This window comes from Trachemys scripta, chromosome 11, assembly GCF_013100865.1.
Source record: "Trachemys scripta elegans isolate TJP31775 chromosome 11, CAS_Tse_1.0, whole genome shotgun sequence".
Lineage (NCBI taxonomy): Eukaryota > Metazoa > Chordata > Testudines > Emydidae > Trachemys > Trachemys scripta.
The window spans coordinates 18,345,673-18,359,495 of record NC_048308.1 but is presented as its reverse complement, the minus strand read 5'-3'; positions in this window follow the sequence as shown (position 1 = coordinate 18,359,495).

Below are 13,823 nucleotides of genomic sequence, written 5' to 3'. Positions count from 1 at the left end.
ATGTAGACACTGCTTATTGTTTTGTTGACAGAACTGGCTTCTGCCAGTATCCCACAACGCCTGCCCTGATTGCTCTGTTCAGTGTTTTGATTTCTGCTGCCCTGCAAAATGCACCCCTTGCCTTTCAGAGCTCCGGGAAGTATCTGTGTGCTGCTCCGTTTGGGGAACAAACAAAGAGCAAATCATTGGAATGCTCCTGTTCTGCCCGGCACTAGGAACACAGCAGCAGGCAGACTGCTGCTGCAGAAGGTGGGGGACAGACTGATGTGCTGCTTTGCCATTTCTCAGCACTGAGAGCTCACAGAGCTACTCATGATGCTGCTCTCTGCAGCTGAGGGGGCTGTGGGAGAACTTGGAGAGAATCCCAAGATGCCCAGCGATCAGCTCTTCCTTCCCACAACACTGCACTGTGGGATACATACCCACAGTGCATTGCTCACCCTGTCGATGATGGGGTCCCCAGTGTGGACATGATCTGTCAACAGAGGGAGCAAGTGTGAACACCCTTTTGCGATTTTTGTTTTGTCGATTTTTGGGCGTCGACATAAGTTTTGTCAACAAAATTTGGTAGTGTAGACAAGCCCTAAGTTGTTTTTTGTAACATGTAATTTTTTCTGCATTCACTAAAGGAAGTGGAAGTGTGAACATCTCATCCGATGACTGAGAAATTAAGACTAAATCCTGCACCCTTTAAAGTCAGTGGTAAAACAATAGCTGGCTACCGTTACCAGGGGCGGCTCTATGTATTTTGCCACCCACAGCACGGCAGTCAGGCTTTTGGTGGCATGCCTGCGGGAGGTCTGCTGGTCATGCGGATTCAGCGGCATGCCTGCAGGAGGTCCGCCGGTCCCACACCTTTGGTGTACCTGGCGCCGAATTCGCGGGACTGGCGGACCTCCCGCAGGCATGCCGCTGAAGGCAGTCTGACTGCCGCCCTCACGGCGACTGGCAGGCCGCCCCTCCACGGCTTGCCGCCCCAGGCATGCGCTTGGTGCGCTGGTGCCTGGAGCCGCCCCGGACCATTACCTTATGGGGCAGCTGGCTTCTGAAAATCCGGGTGGCTGAGTATGCAGTCAGCTTTTGCACCATGAGTACTGGCCAAACTTTCAATACTTTAACACCATCTGCCTTTCCTTCCTTCCTTCCTTCCTTATTTATGATTGCTCAAATTCCCTGCTGTGTACCCAAACCCAAATTTGAAAATCCACTTGATACTGCAGAATATGTATATTTTGCATATGTAAGTCTGCATATATAATACAGAGAGAGTGAGAGAAAGAGAGATCTGTAAGATTTTAAACAATTGTCATTATTAATGTGAAAAAAATGAGGGTGCTTTCTTTACCTCATTAAGATACACTGCTATATAGAGTGAAGAAAATCAGTGTGTGAAAGTATGAAAAGCTAGAAGTACAACAAAGGAACGATCCCAGAGCCTCTAGCAGCAGCTGTGATATGACATGCAGAATGATGTACCAGTTGTCTGATCAATAGGTTTTACTTTTAGGACTATTATTTCTTGGCAGCCAACCTAATGTAATTACGTGTGTTTTTCTGCAACAAGCTAACACTTTGTGTGACTGAGGCAGCAGATGCAGTACACTAAAGAGCTTATTTGCATAAATATCAAAGTAGAGTTGTCAGAATTCCAAAAATCTATACTTTGTGTAGGGTTACACTTTAATTGTAGACATTATACTAGCTCTAAGCATCTTAACACACATTTATTAAAAATGACATGGCATTCAGTCATTTTGGACAGTCAGAGGAAATCTATCGTTCAGTATTTGGAAATGTAGCAATTTAGCCTAAAAATACCAATTACTGCTGGTATGAACTACACAATAAGGAAAGGCGTGGACATATCTATTTTAAGAAAGTCTCTCCTGTGTTGTTGCGCTATGGGAAATTTTCAGAAAGAAATCCAAAACCAGGCAAATCTTACCTTATTTCATGTTTTGCTAAATTCCTGAAACTCAGGCTGGCTTCGCTGTTGTTCCTCAACCAGGGGCTACATTTGGAGTAAACCTGGGAAAAGGTTCTTATGACTATGAGCTGTTAATGTTTCAGGTGGAAACCACATGCAACTAGGAATTTTCCCTCTATCTCCGTGCGTACAGTGCTCAGCATAATGGGTCCCCAGTCCTGAAGGGGCCCTTTGGATGGTATGAAAATAGAAATCGTTATTATTACTAATTACTGTTACTATTGTTTTTACTTATTCAGTGGCTTTTTTATGGATTTGACTGACTCAAATGGTTTCAGCTGAAGGTAGCTTGAGTTTGGGGGTTTGTTCATGTCTTAGCATCAAAAGCAACACCAAAGGGGGAGACAGTATGTAACCTTATGCTCTAATGGAGGGACTGTTATTATATCAAGTGGATTATCAGTTTCTAATTGTTCTCTCGCTTGCCCTCTTGTAGCTTGAGTACTGAAAAGGAAATATCAACTCTATTACTACTGCCAGCTAATAGATTTTCCTTACATCAAAGGTGGAGATTTCATTGCATACACGTGTGAGCACACACTCACTTTTGGGAAGGGAATTTGGATAGGGTGAAGGGGATCCTGCAGCAACATCTGCACAGAAAAGAATTGTAGCAATGAAAATAAATCATATAAATCAGGAACTTTTGTTTGTAAATTAAACGCAATAGGTATTTTCTTGAGGGACTTATTAATCTTTATTGTTCAGCATGTCAAATATACTTGTGAAACATCTATAGAAAAATATGAAAAAATATATATCCCTTGTGTTTGAATGTCTGTTCCATGCAAACAAATTAGAGAGATTTATGGTGTCGTGTGATCACATGTTCAAGTACGGTTATAAAGGGCAACAATAATGATGACAGATCATTCCTGTTCACTTCAAAGAGTAATGTTGCCTCCCCTTGAGCATTATGCCATCTAACCACATAACCAGACCCTAGGTGTCTAAGCTTGAGCATTTTCTGAGTTTCTAAGAGTCAGGAAGCTCATTTAGGTCACCTAGGAGATAGTGGATTTTTATATTAGAGCAATATTTCCAACTGAGAATGTCCATAGATGACCTGATTTTCCTTAGGGACAGCTTTATCAACTGGGAGGGAATGGACTTTACGATTGTGTTAAATGCTTGGGTCATAATGGAATTGTTAAAAAAGCAAAAATGGGATAGGTCTTTTAAAGCTGCTGGATAACATAAGGACTGACTCCTCTGGTGAGGATCCAAACATGTTGAAGAATAGGGCCAGAAAATGCCACCTGCTGAAACTTTTCTTAGTCCCCTCAGTGGAGTTTAAAAGATTGGGTTGTAACCTTTCTTTAACATCCTCCATCTTCTGTATTTGTGAATGGATAAACAATAATCTAAGACTTTGTAAGTTAATTGCTAGTTATTATTTGGCAGTTGAAAGACTAGAAAATACTACTTTATCGCTGAATTTACTAACATCTGACCTATCAGTGGCATGTGCTTCCCTTACTTACACAGAAAATCCTTACTCACATGAATAGTTCCACAGACTTCAAGGTGACTACCTGCACGAATAAGGCTTGTTCATGGGAATATGGATGGCAGGTTCAGGCCCATATTTTTATAATTATCTTATTGTTTATATGATTTTAATGTTGTGAGGTTACATTGGCTTGTTTGTACCTTGATATCTGGAAATAACAGTTCCCCCTACACATCACCAATGTTTAAAGTCTTAAAACATATAATCTTTTAAGTACATATGGAAGGCTCAATCTCTTTTTGTGTGCCCTTGGGCAGTAAAATGGGTGACATTACTACCTCATGGAGTGTTGAGAAGCTTCTCATTAGACTTCATAAAGTACTTTGAGATCCACCTATAAAAGGCACTATGGAAATGCAAAGCATTGGTCATGATTATGAGCTCTGACTAGAAGGAGCTAACAGAACAAGGTTGCCTAATTGTAGTACAATTTTATTTGTTCGGCTAGCTAGCTGGTCTGGTGAAGGATTAAGGCATGTCAAGATTTTCTACAAGGAAGCTGTAATGAAGAGAGTAAGTGTGGTCCTTTCACTGCAAGAAAAGTTGAAGGGAAGCCTCCAGTTGTATGCTTGAGCCCAACCAGAGCAATTTGTTGGGATGACCATGTATTTAATGCTTGCTTGCCTTCTTTATTAAATATATCATTCTGGAACTGTCACTTGTCACTGTATCAATACACATAACTCATTTTATTGTGATCACTGCAAAAAGCAGGTGACTATATGTATGAATGATGGTTTTGTTCCTGTTCCCACCGAAATCACTGAGAATTTTGCCACTGATTTCAGTGGGAACAAAGTCAAGCTTGTAGAAAAAGCTAGAAGCGAGAATAAACTATCACAAAAATAAAAAGACTATAAAAAGAAGAAATGCTGAGCATCCATGATTTCAGGAATGTTTGGACAAGGAAATACTGGCTGCCGAGAAGGACTGTGGGAGGCTGAATGAGCTAGTAAAAGAGCTGCAAGGAAGACACTAGTCATTGAGGGAGATAAAGAAAATGAATATTTCAATGAACTACTTAGTGACAGTGAATCCTGCACAGTGAAAACATTTCATAACTTCAAAGCCTAGACTGGAAGTTACAATTAAAGGTGAGTCAGACAGGTACCAGAGTTGGGTATTTCCTTGCCCAAGCATTCCTGAGTTTTAAGCTAGGTCAACTATTTTCTTTAAATCACCTACAATGCCTCTGAACTTGTTTGTCCTGATTTTAGATGCTTTAGGACTTGATGGAATTCCGTTAAAGTCAATGGAAACAACTCTATTGACTTCAATGGACTTTGGACCACTTCATAATTCCTGGACATTAAACCAGAAACAATACTTCCGTGAGTGACATCATAAAAAAACCCAGTGCCATGGCATACTGGGTTCTAGTAGCTAGAAAATGTTTGGGCTGGTGAATGTTGAAAATTCCTTGTCTCAGATCTGGTGAGTTGCAGGGCAAATGCAAAAAGAAGAAAAAGTTAAGCTTGGGTTTCAGGTTAAAGAAGGCGCTGTAAGCGATGATACCACTTATATATTATTATTGAAGTGTATTGCCAATCTAAGTAAGACTTCCTTTAGAAAAGGAAAGCAAAGGCCTGGACTAGTGAGAACCTCAGAAAAGGATATGAATTGCAGAAAGCAGAATAAGTGGTCAGGCAGAGGATGAGCTGAAATAGCACATGGAGCTGTATGCGTGTGAAATGTCTAAATTACTTATAGACATAAAATAATGAAAAAATGTCATAATATCTATATATTGGGGAGAAATGAGAAAAGTGATAGCAACTGTCTTTTGCTGCATGAAAAAGGGAACAGGCATCTATATAGGAATTCAAAAGGCATTAATCTCCTCATTGTGCCTCCTGAGTACTCTTACAGCTCTTAGGAGCTGCAGGGAAGTGTCTGTCTGCAGGAGAGAATGCATGTGCTTTGCTGAGATGAATAAACAAATAGGCCTGGGACTATGGAAATGATAGGTGGATATGTTTTTTGGAATTTAAACAACTGTATTACTCAGTATGGAAAGATTGTGTCTGGGAATTGATGGAACTCTGCGGACTCGCTAGAAGGATTGGCTAGATATACAAAAGAATGATGAGTTGTATCAGAATTGATGCTGAAATGGTAGACTGGTTTAAAGTGAGGTTGGAAATGTATCAGGTTTGTGGCTTGTTCCCAAAGTTGTTCAACGCTCTCAAGGATAAGCTCCTTAACAATTTTATTGGAAGACAACACACTTAAAAATTATCAACCTGAAAGTATGAGGGTAGGCTAAGAATTAGGAATAGTAATTACCATGGCATCATATATAAATAATAATTAATAATAGAGCTTATTTCTGAAACACCAAAAGTGTACTTTTCATTGTAGAAGATACAAAAACAGATATTTTCTGCCCAAGGAGATTTCAACCTAGGAACCTATAGAGGGAAAGTTTAAAGGAGGTTATAGGGTTGTATAAGAAGGACAGCAAAGTTGAATAAAATATGTGAGCATTGTAGGCCATGATCCAAATTTTGCAAACCTGGATATGCAAACCATAGAAGTGGCCTGATTTTTAGTAATGCTGAGAAATGCCAACTCTCATGGGCTATGCAGATTCTCAGCATCTTTGCAAATCAGCCTATTTCTGTTTGGGTTCCTAACTGTGAATTTAGGATTATAATAATACAAATTCAGGTTTGAAAAGTCTGGACTTCTCTATAAAGATTTTTTTTTTAAGTCACCTGTTCTGTCCATCAGTGAGTCTCTTTCTCACTTACTATTATTCAACTTTCTAAAATAAATATCAGTTTTCTAGGTAGCCTCAAATTCATCCACGTTTCCACATCCAAGGAAAAAACTGGGACATTTCCACCACATCCCCTCCTGGTTTCTATTTAAGTATATAGTAATTGCTAATTTCAGCATTCAACTTAATGGAAATTATTTGTCTACCTTTAGAATTTGCAATTTAATAGCTTATTTGGGATTTCAACAGAATTGTTCAGAAGTTCTCAGATAAACAAATCTGTAACTGAGCACAGTGAATTTACATAATGTACAAAAAGTACGCCTGAATTTTAATTTAAATGTAACTGGAGCGGCAATAGGTCTAAAATCATTAATCGGAAGAAAATGAAAAATCATGAGTGACATTAATTAGATAGGAAATTTGGTCATAATTGGTTTTACTGTTTGCCATTAACGTATGCAGCTTTGTAGAAAAAAATCCTTTCTGCAAGTAGGTTCTAGATCCTTGGTTCTAAGTGTAAATTCTTGTGCACTGGGATACTTTTAAAAGATCAATGAATGTTCCATTGTTACAAGGGTTGCATGGAAAATCCTTGCACATGACTCAAAATATTTTATAGTGGGCATTACTTTTAAAAAGCTAAATTCCAAAGAACTGCATAGAGGATATATATGATACTGGAAGAGTTGGATATGAGTTGTACCATTAAGAAAACGTGGCAATCGACATGCCCATAGTGGAATTTTTCATCTTTCCTAGCCCCTGCAAACTTTACTCTGCCCTGGAGTTTAAAGGGGATTTCCTTGAGAGAGAGGAAGTTAAAGAACTAAAATAATAAAAAAAAACCCTCTTAAAAAGTGAACAAAAAGACAAGTTCTGTTTCAAACCGGATATACTTTTCCATGTGTATATTTCCCCTCCTCATGGTTGGGCATCGTCCAAAAGGTTGCAGATATCCCTGCATATTAGGCATATTAGAAGGTTTTGTTCAAGATGTTTTATTCATTCAGCAATTATTCACATAAGTGAGTGTTACTGTATGAATAGAAAAGCTTAGGGGCCCAGATCAGGGCCTCGTGGGGCCAGCACCATACAAACACATAACACTGCCCCAAGGAGCTTATACAAACTAAGTTTGAAATGAGACAACAGGTGGATGCAACCATCCATTGTCAAGTACTAGTAAAATATGCAAACTATACATGCGTCCCCTAGGTTCTCTGGCACTTCTGGAGCATTCTCATACTGTTCCATTGGGGATCATGCACGTTGCTGAAAATGGGTTAAATTAATAAAAGTAAGTGGAAATAGTTTTATTCATTTTGGGCCAACTCCAGCAGTAATGACTATAAGATTTGGCCCCTTAAGCTTTTCCACTGCCCTCTTACTCCTGATTATTACCAGGAAGCCATGAGGAGGCTTTAGAATGGTTCTGCTGTATTTTGCTTTGTTTTAAAGCTCAACCTAGTAATGGCTGCTTAGCATTGTACATGAATACCCTAGAGATGCCTTGCCGTATAGTGAGCCTTCTGAAAGGCTTACATTGCACCATTGTTTCCAATGAGTCCTTTAAGGATTATTTTGTATATTGAAATCAGTCTTACTCAGAGTCCTCCACTGTTCACTGACCTTTCCAATTAGTGTCCACTTTTACTGAAGCCTGTGAGAATTGGTTGCAACTTACAATGTCATGTTGAATGCAGTGATGATGAAGGCTGTTCTGCTGAGAAGATCCCAAGATCTTTTTCCAAATACATATCTATCCTGGTATACATTTTAGAAGGAAATAATACTTGATAGGAAACATTTTCCTGTTAGAATTTCTTCCAATTTATATTTTTCAGTTTTCTCTATTATTTTATTTCTGAGATTATAAATGTACGTGGTGCCCCGAGGGTTCCTTTGTTTGTATTATAGGCGTCTCATGAGCCATTCTGGTTCCAAGCTATTGGACTGCAAAGCAAAGTGGAGTGGGAGTTCTATTTTATTGTTTTTTTCTTTTCAACTGTCATTGATTCAATTTTTCTTTTTTTTATCTTTACTGCCAGATTTTTCTTTCCTTCCTTTCCTTTCTTCTACTTCTGTTTGTTAGTATCTATGCATTTAGTCTCTTTATGTAGCTTGCTCTTTCCCCATAAATGTAGATGAGCTTTAATACATTTTGTGGGAGAGAATATAGTCTTTCATTTCCTAAAGATCTCCCAAATGCTCTCGTGCTGTGATCCTGAGAGTAGCCAAGTGACCTCGACCCCTCTGAAGGTAAATGACTGGAGAGTGCTTATGGCTGTTGCAGAATCATGTCTGTGATGCCAAAAATGGTATGAGCAATATAGCTCATGACTCCCATTGACTTCAGTGAGCATTGGATTGGGTCCTTAAGCCCTGCAATTTCATAGTTCATATAGAACTCCATATTATGTTTTGCAGGGGTGGCGAGAGATTAGAGGTACCATACCATGTGACAGAGTGTGATATCAGAGTGAGTGTCATGCCTTTCTACCAGTCATGTCCTTGAGGTTGTTGGTCAATACTGGAGAGACAGTGTGCACTCTCCTTCTTTTTCAATATGCTTCATGTAAACTGCCTTAACCATGCTTCCAGCTAAATCAGCTTCTAAAATTGTTTGGTCAATTTCTACTGGCAGGATTAAGCACTAATTTAGTGTTTTATATAATTAGCTTTGGGGGGAAAACTAGTCGTCCCGCACCCCTCCTTGCCACACTGCCATAGGTTTTGGTCATGGTTCCAGCATGGCTTGGCTCCGGCCATCCTGGCTGGTAAAAATCTTATTAGAGAGTTGCGTAGTTGGAATCATATTTAACTTAAATCAAGTGCCAGATTCATCCCTGTGGAAACTCCATCTAAATCAGCAGACTTACACCAGGATGAATTTGGACCATTTTAAAAGCTTCATTTGAAGCAAAGCCCTTAGCACAAATTTCAGTCCTGGTGAAATCAGCGGAGTTGCTCTTGCTTATGCTAGAACTAAATGTGGTCCTCCATGGGGCCAGGCCTAGAAGCAGTTTTTCCCAGTCCCTCTTCCCTGGTCTAGCTGTGTGCTCATTATATACAGTATTGCCTCATCCTCTGAGGATACAATTACAATGCATTTGATAGTTAGTACGATACTCAGCACTTATTGGGCCCAGGATTTTTCATCACTGGAGGCTGAGAAACTGCCTCTCTCTTTACACCCCGAGTGACAGCTGAAATCAGGTGGTACACTCCTGCATTTAGTGACTAGATTTGAATTTCTGGGGTCGGAGGCTGTATGTTCAAAGCTGAATTTGCTTCCCTTTTCAATTCAGTTGGCTTTCAGGGCATAGGGGAACTTTATCCGTAGGTAATTGTTGATTAAGCTTAACACTTGATTTCAGGGGTTAAGTTTATTTACATTTAGTTAACATTTTTGTTTTTCTAAATAATTTGTATTCATACATCCAGACTTAAAAAAATAGAACAGTGTTTAGAAGTATACAAGCGTATTTTCAATTTTACAAATCTGAACCTGAAACTCCAAGTGGATTTTTTCCCTTCTAAGTCCAGGACATATTTGCAATACTGTAATAGCATTTTGTCTTTACTTGAGATTTAAACAGCAGCTATTGATGAGAAGATGTGTCAGAAATCAGAAAAGCAAGAATTGTTTTTGTCACCAATCAGCAATGTTTTAATTTAAGGTGATAATGTGTGGCTTATAAAATGCCTCAACTACTATCCTTGATTGTTGGAGGCTGTTTTAGAAGAACTGCAAAGAGAAATTGTTTTATGTATCAGAACGATATGGTAATTTTAGCCAGTGATTTTGAAGAATTTTAAGGATAATATACTGCAGCAAACAGGATTAACTCTGAACTACTTAAGATACTTAGTATTAAAAAAAAATCATACTCAGATCCTGCAGCAATGCTAAAAATGCAATCATTTCATATGTCTGTGTAGTAAATTTTCAGTCTCAGTGGTTTTAATCAGATACACAAACCCTACTTGCTGTAAATTATTGTGGAAAGGAGATTTAACTTATAAACATATGTTGAAATGGAGGTCATTATACATTTTCAATGTTTGTTTGTTTTTTAAAGGATAGGTGAATATATGAAATATTGTGGAAAAGAAAAGTAACAGCTGGATAAAAGACATTAACTAGACATTTAATTATCTATTAATTCATATATGGACACTTGACAATGGCTAGTCAGTTGTTATGCTGTATTGGTGGGCAGTGCCATATTAAACCTTCCCTTCTCCCTGTTTGTATCCACTTGGTGTCTCTTGTCCTGAGTTAAGATCAAAAAGACTTTGAATCAGGGACTATTTCTGCTATTACTAGAGCTGGCTGGGAACTAGAAATTCTGTTTCATGGGAAATTCCAACATTTCAAAAGATTTTTTAAACATTTTTTTGTTCTGAATCAGAATGAAATTTTGCACAAAACAAACATTCTGACAAATTTGATTTGGGACTATTTCATTTTGATAGTGTCAACACATTTTGTTTGGACTTTTATATTATATTAAAAAATAAACATACACTAACTATATAAACATAAATTATTAATTTTAATATGACGGTTAAATCTAAATGAAATGTTTTGACATTGTCAAAATGAAACATTTTGAGTTTTTCCTACCAAAAAGTTTAATCACAATCTACAAGTTTCTGTGAAACATTTTGATGTTGACAAAACTGCATTTTTCGATGGATTTTTTAAAACCAGCTCTAGTTCTTACATGTGTACAGTAATTCACACAATGAGGCCCTTAAGAAACTACCCTACTACATACAATAATTTCAGTAGTGCAATTATTTTTTCTCTATATATAGACAAATAGAGAAATGCCTCCGAATTAAAAGAAATCAGATTGTGTTTTGCAGTTATAACCTATTGTTCACCCAAGTATCTCTCAGGAGGGTTAAATAAAACCATGGGAGCCCTGTCTGCACTACAGCTTCCAGCAATGTTACTACTGGTGAAACAGCACCAGTGGTGAGGTTTGGGTATGAAGACTGGTAGTGGAGAGGCAGCCCAAGAGAGATCACTGCGATACCATCCTAGGAAACATTTGCACAGAGATTAGATAAAAACTCACATGTGCAAATCTGGCCCTTGCCTCTGAAGCCATGCAGGCTCCCTTGACAGCCGAGCCACTATAGACAGCATTCTGAATGGCAGGGCAAGGGAAGGTCAGTGGCAAGTATTCTTTGTTGTGTGGGGCTTCTTGTCCTCTCACCACTGCTGGAGCTGCAGCGTTTACTGCACCCATTGGGCTAGAATAGCTTCTCTCTGGCCTGGAGAGTGTAGTCTTCTACCGCTCCCTCCAACACCCTGCACATCTACCTGGCCCAGCAACATGGACTGAAAGCGGGTCAGATGATTTGCCTCCAAGAGTTGGCATAGCAGTTGGAGCAGACAGGGGTAATCTTGATATTAGATAGTTCTGGCCCCAGTCAAAATCGCTTAGAAGGAGACTGCCATTATCCGCGCAGTACTGCAGACCCTGGTTTTGCAGCTAAACCTGCGCAGGACATTTGACCCAATAAAATCTCTCTCACATGCTATAAATTCCATATCTAATTTTGTCACATTGCTATCAAATCCAAAATGACTTTGAAAACTCTCTCTTTGCATGTGAAGGAGTATTACGTAAAGTAGAAGTTTCACACCAAAACATTCCTTTTTATTGTCCATTTTGACTCTTAAAGATGATTCAGAGGGTCCCTCACATGTACTTAACTCAGGCTTCCTATTTGTGAACAGATTAGGGCCAGCTACTGGAAATAAAGCTTCCATATTAGAGGCTGAGAAACTAGCCACGTATCTGATTATGCTTCAGATCATTTCAATGGCTAATCAAAAAATGAATCCTCACTTGATTACATTTGTACAGATTACACTTCAGTTTTGTATCAGCTAATCATGAAACCAGAAAATATACTAAAGCATATGCCAGATTCTTTAATAACACCTGTTAAAGGTACAGTATCTGTAAGGACTGGAGAATAAGTGAGTGTTTTTAGGCTCCCCACTTTCAGATTTTCTAATCAACAGCTAAAATCTGGTACCAGATACTTGAAAATATATGCGGAAAGACATAACAATGATCTGAAATAATGTTGTTTTCTGGTGACTCATTACCACTATTTTCGGAAGGGGCTTACAAACTAATCTGCTGGTTCTTAGGTAAGATTTGAGTACATACATTGGGAGCCCACATGGCAAGTGTACGCTATCTGCACCTCTGTAAAGCTCTGCAGGGAATCATTTTGTATGCTATGGGGGAGGAGATGGAAGCCCATGGGTTGGGGCAGGACCAGTGGATCCACAGCTATGTGGATTTACCAGCAATTTGGAGGGAGGGAAGGAGCTGGCACGGTGCCAGAGATACAGCCTACAGGATCCCATAGGCTACAGGACAGGCTACAGAGTAGCTCTGCTACTAGTCCATAACCAGGGGTGCAGAAGTAGATTCCTCCCTCCAGGATGCATGAGACCATAGCTAGTCAGGCTGGGCTCTGATACCCACATTTAACCCAGATGCACATTGGGGAGGGGAGCATGCTTTTAATTCATATTGTTAAACAGGACTTATGAAATATTAAGTTGAAGCACATAGACAGATAGCCATTCTTCTCTTTGAATAGGTGTGTGTGTGTGTGTGTGTGTGTGTGTGTGTCCTTTTCCTTTAGATAATAGATTGGATGTCCTACCTATACCAAATGTGCACATTGGGATGCCTGGTAGCGGTAGATACCTGCAGGAGGTGTGGGTCCTAATACCACTGCACAAATGAACCAATTTCGAAGTTCATTGCCTATCAAACCATTGTAATAATCAGCAGTTAAAGAATGTTCTGCCTATGGATAGGGCCAGATTATGGCTGGCTCCACAAGTGTGCACTAAGGTGTGGGAGGGGAAAGAGTTCACCGGGGACCTCATTGCTCTTTGTGCATAGCTTGTCCTGTCCATATGCTCCGGCTATGCAAGGACTAAAGGGATCTAGAGCCAAGGGCCCTAGATTCCCCGGAGAGGATGACCTCACTCGTCTGCCATACTGGCTGGCAGACAGAAGCCAGCATGGGAGGAGGGCATGCTGCCTCTTATTAAAGGATGTAGCAGTGGTTCTTGGGGTGTTTGTTCACCAGCACTCCTAGAAGCCTTGGGCCTGCCTCAAACCAAGTAGTTGCTGTCATCAGGGTCACTCCCTACTGCATCTATGACTTAAGGCACAATAAAAGCCTCTAATATTATTATTATTAATTATTATTTATGTCATAGTTTCCGGCAACTGCACCTGGTCCACCAAGGGCACCCACCCTCGATTCCTGGGTCCCCAACCATCACCTCTCTTGGGCAGAGACCTGTCCAGCCTGACCAGGGTCTTTTGAGGCTGCACACTTCCCTGTGTGCCCTGCGATACCTGCAGCAAGTCAAACAGACCAGCGTCTGCACTTTGCTTTCTCTTCCAAGGCTATGAACAATGTGATTGGCAGCAGTTACAAGGTACCTTATAAGCAAGCACATTCATTCTTAATCATTAGAGAGAAAACATTAAAAACAATAAAGGTTCCTATACGCATGCTAAAAGCTTACCAGAAGT